Source organism: Scyliorhinus torazame, chromosome 6 (assembly GCF_047496885.1).
Source record: "Scyliorhinus torazame isolate Kashiwa2021f chromosome 6, sScyTor2.1, whole genome shotgun sequence".
NCBI classification, from domain to species: Eukaryota; Metazoa; Chordata; class Chondrichthyes; order Carcharhiniformes; family Scyliorhinidae; genus Scyliorhinus; species Scyliorhinus torazame.
The window spans coordinates 266,209,143-266,220,747 of record NC_092712.1 but is presented as its reverse complement, the minus strand read 5'-3'; the positions used below and the strand labels follow the sequence as shown (position 1 = coordinate 266,220,747).

The 11,605-nt window shown below is 55.2% G+C and overlaps 1 protein-coding gene across 4 annotated transcripts in view; it reads left to right on the top strand.

Annotated features, from left to right (window-relative positions):
• The first annotated feature begins 418 nt into the window (after positions 1–418).
• Positions 419–11,605, top strand: part of LOC140425413 (probable 2-ketogluconate reductase) — a 92,712-nt gene continuing 81,525 nt past the window's right edge. For 3 of the 4 annotated variants that reach the window (XM_072509666.1, XM_072509664.1, XM_072509663.1), the window contains exon 1: positions 419–593. The gene's annotated coding sequence lies outside the window, so the exon portion shown is untranslated. Of the gene's footprint in view, positions 594–717; positions 820–11,605 lie in introns of those variants that run through there. The other variant, XM_072509667.1, reaches the window with a different exon arrangement.

Genomic DNA, 11,605 nt, shown 5'->3' with positions numbered 1-11,605 from the left:
CGAACCACTGCGCAAGGCGGATCCCGTTACGTCGCTGCTAGCCCATTTCGGGCCGGAGACTTTCGACCATTTTCCGACGTGACGCAAGTCGGATTTGTGCGTTTTTTTGCGCCGATCGGCGACTTCCGCCGATAACGGAGAATTTCGCCCAGTATGCGGCAATAACTCTCCTGAACCTTTCCCTTGGGGAGTCACGAAGTGAGCGGGTCGTCAGAGAAAAAGTAGCTTCTGACCTCCTAGTCATGCTCAAATTATGGTGAGATGCTTTAATAATCAGATGGCTTGATTAGAGTGAAAGAAATAAACGTTAAATGTTCCAGGAAAAACAAGGTTGGTGTGTGGATAATCAGGAGGAGAAAGACCTTCGCGCGAAAAATAGATCTGGATCCATCGCCACCGACAGCGAGTACCCCCTAAATCGGGCTATCAGAGCCTCGGGCCTAGACATTGAAGAGTGGACACATCTGTGCCTCAAATAGCCACATGCAGGTGTTTTTAATGTCAAGCACAGAATCATCCCTCTCCAATCAACGTGCAGCTTGTGAGCCGAAGGCCCCCCGGCGATTCTCCCTGACGAAAAGGCCGCTCACCCGGTGAGTACAGGATGCATGTTTGTGGGTCTGGCCTAGTTTCAGACTAGCTATCAGATTTCTGCAGAATGTTGTTGACAGGCTGCTAAAAACTGGGAACCGCCCAGAATAAAACAGGCGTTCGTGTAAAACACCCGTGGAGAATTGGAGCAGCCTGCCCCAGAGACTGAACGGATCCACCAGAAATCCGTCACACGGACAGTCAGAGATCCTGTGGATCCCATAAAGGGTGGGAGAAAACACCCTGAACACACCGCCCCCCCCCCCCAGGCTGGGAGAAACACCCTGAACACCCCCCCCCCCCCCCCCCCCCCCCCCCCCAGGCTGGGAGAAACACCTGAACACCGCCCCCCCCCCCCCCCCCCCCCCACCGAGGCCTGGGAGAAACACCCTGAACACCGCCCTCCCCCCCCCCCCCCCAGGCTGGGAGAAACACCCTGAACACCGCCCCCCCCCCCCCCCCGCCCCCCCCCCCCCCAGGCTGGGAGAAACACCCTGAACACCGCCCTCCCCCCCCCCCCAGGCTGGGAGAAACACCCTGAACACCGCCCTCCCCCCCCCCCCCCGGGCTGGGAGAAACACCCTGAACACCGCCCCCCCCCCCCGGGCTGGGAGAAACACCCTGAACACCGCCCCCCCCCCGGGCTGGAGAAACACCCTGAACACCCCCCCCCCCCCCCCCCAGGCTGGGAGAAACACCCTGAACGCCGCCACCCCCCCCCCCCGGGCTGGGAGAAACACCCTGAACCCCCCCCCCCTGGGTGGCAGAAACACCCTGAACCCCCCCCCCCCCCCCCCCAGGCTGGGAGAAACACCCTGAACACCGCCCCCCCCCCCCAGGCTGGGAGAAACACCCTGAACCCCCCCCCCCTGGGTGGCAGAAACACCCTGAACCCCTCCCCCCCCCCCCCCCCCAGGCTGGAGAAACACCTGAACACCGCCCCCCCCCCCCAGGCTGGAGAAACACCCTGAACACTGCCCCCCCCCCCCAGGCTGGGAGAAACACCCTGACCCCCCCCCCCCCCCCCGGTGGCAGAAACACCCTGACCCCCCCCCCCCCCCCCAGGCTGGGAGAAACACCCTGAAACACCCCCCCCCCAGGCTGGGAGAAACACCCTGAAACCCCCCCCCCCCCCCCGGGTGGGAGAAACACCCTGAAACCCCCCCCCCCCGGGTGGGAGAAACACCCTGAACCCCTCCCCCCCCCCAGGCTGGGAGAAACACCCTGAACACTGCCCCCCACCCCCCAGGCTGGGAGAAACAACCCTGACCCCCCCCCCCCCCCCCGGTGGCAGAAACACCCTGACCCCCCCCCCCCCCCAGGCTGGGAGAAACACCCTGAACATCCCCCCCCCCCCCCCCCAGGCTGGAGAAACACCCTGAACCCCCCCCCCCCCCCCCGGGTGGGAGAAACACCCTGAACCCCCCCCCCCCCCCCCTGGGTGGAGAAACACCCTGAACACCCCCCCCCCCCCCCAGGCTGGAGAAACACCCTGAACCCCCCCCCCGGTGTGGGAGAAACACCCTGAAACCCCCCCCCCCCGGGTGGGAGAAACACCCTAACCCCCCCCCCCCCCCCGGGTGGGAGAAACACACTGAACACCCCCCCCCCCGGGTGGCAGAAACACCCCCCCCCCCCCCCGGGTGGCAGAAACACCCTGAAACCCCCCCCCCCCAGCTGGGAGAAACACCTGAACACCCCCCCCCCCCCCCAGGCTGCATCCTGAACCCCCCCCCCCCCCCCTGGTGGCAGAAACACCCTGACCCCCCCTCCCTGGGGTGGGAGAAACACCCTGAACCCCCCCCCTCCCAAGGTTGGGAGAAATACCCTGAACCCCCGATCCCCAGGCTGGGAGAAACACCCTGACTCTCCCCCCCCCCCCCCGTGGGTGGAGAAACACCCTGACCCCCCACCCCTCCCCAGGCTGGGAGAAACACCCTGACCCCCCCCCCATTTGAATACTTTCTATTTTTGCATTTAAGGATGATTTTTGAAAAGTAGAATGGATTTAAATAAGTATTCGCACAACTGAACCGCCTAAGCGACGACCTGGGGGCAATACAAAGTTGTTTACTGAGTTGCAGATTGTGACGCAGAAGCTGAACTTCATTGTAGTAAGAAGCTGTGCTTTGAAACGGTGCCTTTATAATTGGCCAATATTAAGTTATGATGTGGAGATGCCGGCGCTGGACTGGGGTGAGCACAGTTCATACCTCTTCATTCACCCGAGGACGGAGCAGCGCTCCAAAAGCTAGTGACATCGAAACAAACCTGTTGGACTTTAACCTGGTGTTGTAAGACTTCTTACAATATTAAGTTACTTACGGTAGGGGGCTGCAAGGGGATTCCAAACTGAAGACAAGCTATAATGTAGAAACGGAACAAAATCATAACTGCTGCACAGAAAAAACAATTTCTTTCGAGACCAAGAGAATGGCAGAAAGAGAGAGAGGTTGTTTCACAGTCCACAGCCCTGTGACTGGTCTCTGCGTTCACTTATACACCACCAGTGGACTGTGGCTGTAGCCATTGCTTTACCAGTTAGCAGTGACAGGACAGATATGAAATGACCGGGAGGCAGTTCTTGCACGGTGCTGGATGGACACATGAAATGCACCACCCAGGAGGAGAGATTACACACTAAAGTAACTTTGTGCAAACGAATCTCCCCATTGCTCTGGCTAGCTCAGCCCAAGCCAGGGATCACTATAGATTTCCATGCTGTAAACATCTATGACTCTGTGAGATACATGCTCATATTTCACAACAATTACTTATCATTTACAAAAGGTAAAGGATGTTCCATCAATAGAACAGAGCTGTTTGTATATTTGCCAGTTTGCAGGATTTTGGAAATCTGAAATAAAGCAAATTGGCTCAACGCTCAGAATTGTTGGAGAGACTATTTACATTTCGGGGCAATCATTGATCAGGACGAGAAAATGTTAGACATGCAAGAGGTTTTAAACAGGAAATGGGACAGGGGAGTGGAAAAACAAAAGGAAAGGTCTGTGATAGGTGCAAGGCAGGAGTGATTACTTGGTAAGAAGAATGATGGAACAAGGTAATCATCACTCTGGCCTGCTGTCCAAAATGAGAGTAGTGGTTATGGTCTGAAATCGTTGAACTCAATGAAAGAGTCCAAAATGTTATTAAGGTGTATAATTGAAAACTGAGGTACTGTTCCACCAGTTTTTGTGGAGCTTCGTTGTCAAGCAGATCACTTTCATTCTGATCTCTCTGTCTTTGGCTCCTATCCTGTCACGATGAAGCTCAACCGTTATAGGGGGGAAAATACTCAAAAGACAAATACAGGATTGTTAAAAGGGAAAATATTTCTCCATGTCATCTCCTGTTGAATATTAATGGCGTTGGAGCTAATGCTCTCATTGGCCTTCTAGGAAAAACTACCAAAGTAATATGTAAAGCAAGGCAAAACTTAAATTACCATGCTAGTTAAGGCTAGTTCTCAGTCTAATGAAATATTCACTTTTTGCCCCTTGGAACTGTGCATCCAGGGAATTTTGGAATGTTATAACAAACAAATCCACTATCTCCGTTGCCACTTCCTTTAAGACCCAAGGATTGCGGCCATCAGGCCCTGGGAACTTGTCTGCCTTCAATCCCAATAGTTTAGTACTTTTGCCCTATTGATGATGATTGTTCTAAGCTCTTCCCTTTCTATCATAGAATTTACAGTGCAGAAGGACGCCACTCGACCCATCGAGTCCGCACCGGCTCCTGGAGAGAGCACCCTACCCAAGGTCAACACCTCCACCCTATCTCCACAACCCAGCAACCCCACCCAACACTAAGGGCAATTTTGGACACTAAGGGCAATTTATCACGGCCAATCCACCTAACCTGCACATCTTTGGACTGTGGGAGGAAACCGGAGCACCCGGAGGAAACCCACGCACACACGGGGAGGACGTGCAGACTCCGCACAGACAGTGACCCAAGCCGGAATCGAACCTGCGACCCTGGAGCTGTGAAGCAATTGTGCTATCCACAATGCTACCGTGCTGCCCACTTTCTATTACCTCTGCATTACCTGTTACTATTGGGATTTGGAGAATTGTGGAAAATGATTCCCATAGAATCCCTTCAGTGCAGAAGGAGGCCATTCGGCCTATCGAGTCTGCACTGACCCTCTGAAAGAGTACCCTACCTCGACCTACTCACCCGCCCTATCCCCGTAACCCCATCTAACCTTTTGACTCTAAAGGGCAGTTTGGCACGTCCAATCCACATAGCCTACATGTCTTTGGACTGTGGGAGGAAACTTGAGCATCCGGAGGAAATCCACGCAGACATGGGGAGAACGTGCAAACTCCACACAGACGGTCACCCAAGGGCAAAATCGAACCTGGGTCCCTGCTGTTGTGAGGCAGCAATGCTAACCACTGTGCCACCGTGCCTCCCATTAAATTCCACAGCTGCTATGGTGGGATTTGAAGAAATAGACTTTTCCCTCAAAAGTTACTCTGAGATGAGCTGGGTAGGCGAATTCGAACCGGACGCTGCTCTTAGTGCGGCCATGATTCCATTGAATGCAGCCCTTTTCTTTGATAATTCCGCAACCATATCCTGCTTAAACCTGATGGAGTAGCCTTCTGACTTAAAATTGCAGTGTTCCCTTGCCCGTCTCAGAGCTCTCTCCTTTTCTTTAAAGCTGTGGAACCTCACTATCACCTTATACAGTGGATCTTCGGGACGAGGCCTCGGCCGAAGTGTGCGATGGGTTCAGTCCAATTCAGGCGGAGATGTGAATCCACCCTCACTCACCATTTTGCAGAACATTCCCGAGAAGTATTCCGTGGGGATAGGGCCCTCAATCCTCTCTGGCAACCTCACAATCCAGATATTTTGCCTCCTGGACCTGTTTTCTAGGTCATTCACCTTGCCTATCAGTGATCTATTCATTTTGGTCACCGAAGACAATTCGGATTCCTGCGCGGCAATCTGATCGCTGTGGTCCGATAAAGCCACCTCCATATTTTTGATCGTGGCATCCTGGACTTCAATACTCTGATTCCTTTTCTCCAGAGCCGCTCGAATGGTGGCCAAAGCCTTTTCAATTGAAATTTTGAGGTACCTTCACGAAGGTACTAGAAAAAACCTCGGCCGTTAATGAAGTGGACAAGGAACCAGAAACCGAATGCTCCATTTTACTTGCCGTTGAGCTCCGAGAGGCTTCAGACTACATCGTCGGGTTTCCCAGCTTTCTTTTCTGTGATTTTTTGGGGGCATTTCTTGTCATAAAAGACCTCAATTCCGATAGCTGTTATGGGTTTCTGAAGAATAAACACCACCAAAAGGGGCACAACGTACAGTTCTCCAGGGACTTCCCGTCCACAAACAGGTCCCCCATCCTTCTAATACCTGCCCTGTGCCAGCTCAGGAACCCTCTATCCATCCTCCCCGGGACAAACTGGTGGTTCCCCCGTATCGGGGGCCGCACCGAGGCCCCCACCTCCCCCCTGTGACATTTCCATTGCCCCCAAACTTTGAGGGTAGCTGCTACCACCGGGCTCGTGGTATACCTCATTGGAGGAAGCGGCAGCGGCGCTGTCACCAGCGCCTCCAGGCTCGTGCCCACACAGGACGCCATCTCCAGCCTCTTCCATGCCGCCCCCTCCCCCCTCCATCACCCACTTTTGCACCATCGCCACGTTGGCGGCCTAATAATACCCACAGAGGGTAGGCAGCGCCAACACCCCCCCCCCCCCCCCCCCCCCCATTCCTGCACCGCTCCAGGAACACCCTTCTCTCCCTCAGGGTCTTCTGCGCCCACACAAACCCCATAATGCTCCTATTAACCCGCCTGAAGAAGGCCTTAGGAATCAGGATGGGGAGGCACTGGAACAGGAACAGAAATCTCGGGAGCACCGTCATTTTAACTGACTGCACCCTACCCTCCAGGGAGAGTGGCAGCACGTCCCACCTCTTAAACTCCTCCTCCATTTGCTCCACCAGTCTCGTGAAGTTAAACTTATGCAGGGCCCCCCAACTCCTAGCCACCTGGACCCCCAGGTACCTGAAACTCCTCTCCGTCCTTTTTAGTGGGAGCTCGCCAATCCCCCTCTCCTGGTCCCCTGGGTGAACAACAAACAACTCGCTCTTCCCCATATTGAGCTTATACCCGGAGAAATCCCCAAACTCCCTGAGAATCCTCATCACCTCCGGCATTCCCCCCACCGGGTCCGCCACATATAACAGCAAATCGTCCGCATAGAGCGACACCCGATGTTCCTCCCCACCCTGCACCAGCCCCCTCCAATTCCTCAACTCCCTCAATGCCATGGCCAGGGGCTCAATCGCCAGCGCAAAGAGCAGGAGGGACAGGGGACACCCCTGCCTCATCCCCTGGTGTAACCGAAAATACTCTGACCTCGTTCTGTTCGTGGCCACACTCACCACTGGGGCCTCATACAGCAACTTAACCCACCTGACCAACTCCTCCCCAAACCCAAACCTTTTCAGCACCTCCCACAGGTACCCCCACTCTACCCTATCAAAGGCCTTCTCCGCATCCATCGCCGCTACTATCTCCGCCTCCCTTTCCACCGCCGGCATCATTATAACATTCAAGAGCCTCCGTACATTCGTATTCAGCTGTCTCCCTTTCACGAACCCCGTCTGATCCTCGTGAATGCCCTGCGGCACAGTCCTCTATCCTCATGGCTAAAATCTTCGCCAACAACTTTGCATCTACATTTAGGAGTGAGATCGGCCTGTATGACCCACATTGTAGGGGACCCTTGTCCCGCTTCAGTATCAAGGAGATCAGCGCCCGAGACATCGTCGGGGGCAAAGCCCCTCTTTCCCTTGCCTCGTTAAAGGTCCTTACCAACAGAGGGCCCAGCAGGTCCGCATACTTCTTATAAAATTCGACCGGGAACCCATCTGGCCCTGGTGCCTTCCCCGCCTGCATGTTCCCGATCCCTTTGACCAACTCTTCCAACCCAACCAACGCCCCCAGCCCCATCACCTGCCCCTCCTACACCCTCGGGAATCTCAACCTGTCCAGAAAGCGACCCATCCCTCCCTCCTCCAGTGGGGGCCCGGACCGATACAGTTCCTCGTAGAAGTCCCTGAAGACCCCATTGATACCCACCCCACTTCGCACCATGCTCCCTCCCCCATCCTTAACTCCCCCGATCTCCCTAGCTGCCTCTCGTTTCCAAAGCTAGTGCGCCAGCATCCGGCTCGCCTTTTCTCCATATTCATATACTGCCCCCTGCACCTTCCTCCACTGCGCCTCCGCCTTCCTGGTGGTCAACAGATCGAATTCGGCCTGGAGGCTGCGCCGCTCCCTAAGCAATCCATCCTCCGGGACCTCCTGTCCACCCTCACCATCTCCCCGCCCCCCCCCCCCCCCCCCACCAGCCTCTCCCTCTCTCTTCTCCCTCCTCTCCTTATGGGCCCTAATGGACATCAGCTCTCCCCTGACCACCGCCTCCCAGACCACCCCCATTTGGCCTCCCCATTGTCATTAGCCTCCAGGTACCTCTCTGTGCACCCTCTGACCCACCCACTCACCTCCTAGTCCGCCAGCAACCCCACCTCTAAGCTCCTCAGCGGGCGCTGGTCCCTCTCCTCCCCCAGCTCGAGGTCTACCCAATGCAGAGCATGATCGGAAATGGCTATCGCCGAGTACTCAGAATCTTCCACTCTCGGAATCAGCGCCCTACTCATAACAAAGAAGTCAATCAGGGAATAGGCCTTGTGGACATGGGAGAAGAATGAGAATTCCCTGGCCCCTGGCCTCGCAAACCTCCATGGGTCCACCCCTCCCATCTAGCCCATGAAGCCCCTCAGCACCTAGTCCGCCGCCGGCCTCCTACCCGTCCTAGACCTGGAGCGATCTAATGCCGGGTCCAGCACTCTATTGAAATCCCCCCCCCATTATCAGGCCCCCTGTCTCCAGGCCCGGAATCCGGCCCAACATACGGCGCATGAAGCCCGCATTGTCCAAATTCGGGGCGTATACATTGACCAACACCACCCGCTCCCCATGCAGCTTGCCACTTACCATCACATACCTACCGCCATTGTCTGCCACGATGCTCGACGCCTCGAACGACACTCTCTTCCCCACCCCGATTTTTCGCATCCAACCCCGAATGAAACACCTGGCCTACCCACCCCTTTCTCAACGTTACCTGATCCGCCACCCTCAGGTGCGTCTCCTGAAGCATGGCCACATCTGCCTTCAGCCCCTTCAGGTGCGTGAACACCCAGGCCTGTTCAGTCCCCTTACGTTCCAGGTTATCAGCCGGATCAGGGGGCTACCCTCCCCCGCCGACTAGCCATATCCCCTCCTAGGTCAGCCACGTGCCCTCGCCCCCCGCACGGCCCGTTCCCCACAGCGGCAGACTCCCGTCCCGACTTCCTCTACGGACTCCAGCTCCCCCTTGGCCATTCCAGCAGCAACCTGGTTCTCCCCCCCCCCCCCCCCCCCCCCCCAAGCTAGGTCCCCCCCCCTGGCTGCATTGCTCCCCCCTTGCACTCCCGTAAGTCAGCCGACTCCTGCTGACCCCGGCCACTCCCTCGACCCCTCCCAGTGTGGAACTCCCCCCAATTGCCCACCAGCAGGCTCTCCCCCTTCCACTCCCAGCGCGGGAAAAAGCCCGCGCTTCCCACCTCTGGCCCCGCCACCTTCAGCCCTCAGCGCGGGAGAAAGCCCGCGCTTGCCACTCGCCCGGCCCCGCCTCCTCTGGCGCAGCTCCCTTTTCAGGCCCGGTCCCCTTGCCCCCAACTCAGGCCTCACCTCCCCCCCGGGGGGCCCCATCCCCCTGCCGGCCATCAACCCCCCAAGCCATTTACCTGCCCCCCTCCACAAGCCCACCCGGCGGACCCAACCGAAACCGTGCCCAACCAACCCCCGAAAAACAAAGAACCAACAATGAACAAAGAACCCCCCCCCTCAAAATACAACACAACAATCCCCAATCATCCCTTCACCACGGCCCCCTGACTCTCAGTCCGAGTCCAATTTTTTCGGTCTGGACAAAAGCCCAGGCCTCCTCCGGGGACTCAAAATAATGCTGTCGGTCCTTATGGGTGACCCACAGACTCGCTGGCTGCAGCATGCCGAACTTCACCCCCCTCCTGTGCAGCACCGCCTTCGCCCGATTGTACCCGGCCCTCTTTTTCGCCAGCTCCGCGCTCCAATCTTGGTAGATCCGGACCTCCGCGTTCTCCCACCTGCTGCTCAGCTCCTTCTTGGCCCACCTTAGCATGCACTCCCGATCAGCAAACCGGTGGAACCGCACCAGCACCGCCCACGGCGGCTCGTTGGGCTTGGGCCTCCTCGCCAGCACTCGGTGGTGTTGCTCTTATTAGCCTTCGTTTTATTAGCTCTGATTATGTCACCTTTGCTCACGAGTCGCCAGGTATCTTTCTGATACCGCCACATGGTTCAAGCTCGAGTTATGATTAATAAGTCAACACACCGCTTAGTAAGATTGGAATCAATGGTCATTTATTATGTACAACAATAAATGCTTACACAATAATCCTACTGTCTATATCGAAACCTACCTCTACTGGCCAATACTTAACTTTAGGAAGGGCCCACCAAATCAGGGAAACGAATGGCTTATCGAATCCGATCTGGCCCGCGGGATTCAAAAGGCTGATACGGGTCGATGGCTAGGAATCTCTATCGGGTAGCGATCGCTGGAGACTGTTTCTGGTCGATGTTCTTGCGAAGGTTGCGAGCAGGTGAAGAAGGGAGCGAGAGAGAGATCTGAACTTGGCCCCTCACTTGTGATCCTAACGCGAAGCGTGAAGGATCACATAAATTTTGTCCTTTTATGTTCCCTGACCGGGGGGGGGGGGGAACACCACCTACATGGCCACTATTCTGACCCTAGCTATGCACAAAAATTTACCTAAACAATTCTTGAGGGCGCTATGTCAGGCAGGGGCATGTATCTAAAAAATAAAAACTTGGAACCTCTAATTTTACCTAAATACACTCATCAAGCATTGCATCATCCTATCTCTCTAAAACATACAACAACAATCATAATATTCCATATATTCTTTCCTGGCTTGGCAGTCAAGCTCAGGATCATACATTTTTTTTTGTTACAGGTAGTTTTGTACATCTTTTATTTACAGGAAAACGCAAGTGCTTGTTCTTTATTTTTGTATTATAGGTCGTTGGGGTCTGGTCATACCCGAACATAGGGGATTGGATCCGATATACCGGGGTTCGAGCGCGGTACGCTCTCCTTCTCCACTTGCGGAGGCGCATAGTCTGCACTGCACAGCAGAGTATTGCCAACGCTAATAGTGCTTCAATCATGTAGGACAGGGAGTACCAGGTTATGAACTTGGCACACCAGGATAGTGCAGCGTGGCTGGTGACTGGGCCCTCGGTACTGTGGGGCAGTGAAACATTAACGGTAGGGAGGTTTGGAGTAATGGGGTCCGCGTTCCCGCGCAACCAAATGTCCAAATAAAAGATGTTGAGCACGATGAAAGAAGTCCTCATGGCTGTCCTCCTTTTTCTTTCTCTGTGTTCTCTGTTTTCTCCGGTCCTGGAGCTTCTGGAGTTCTGTAAAACAAGCATAGTATCTGTAACTACCTTGGTATAATATCCGGTATGTTAGTGTGTCTGTCCTTCGGGGCCAATTATTCCCTTTATAATTGGTCACACTATGTGACTCCCTCATTTTTTTTCAAAACAAATGTTAGGACACGGCACACTTCCCAATGGTGGACCAGTGCTAAGTTTATCATCCAAATGTTCCTGGATGTAAATAGCATGTGGCAGCAACCCAAAGGTTGCCTAAATAAATAAAACTGTTTTTGAAAGGAAAAGGTCGAATGAGGTGCGTATGGGCCGCGACGGGTAAGATTTGGATGGAGTCCCCGGGTAGGACGGCTACCAATACCGTATGTCCCCTACCCGAGCGTTTTTGACCAACGGGGGGGGGGGGGCGGGTCTCACGCCGTTTCTCCGCTGCCTGAGCAACCGACAAGAACGGGCAAAAAT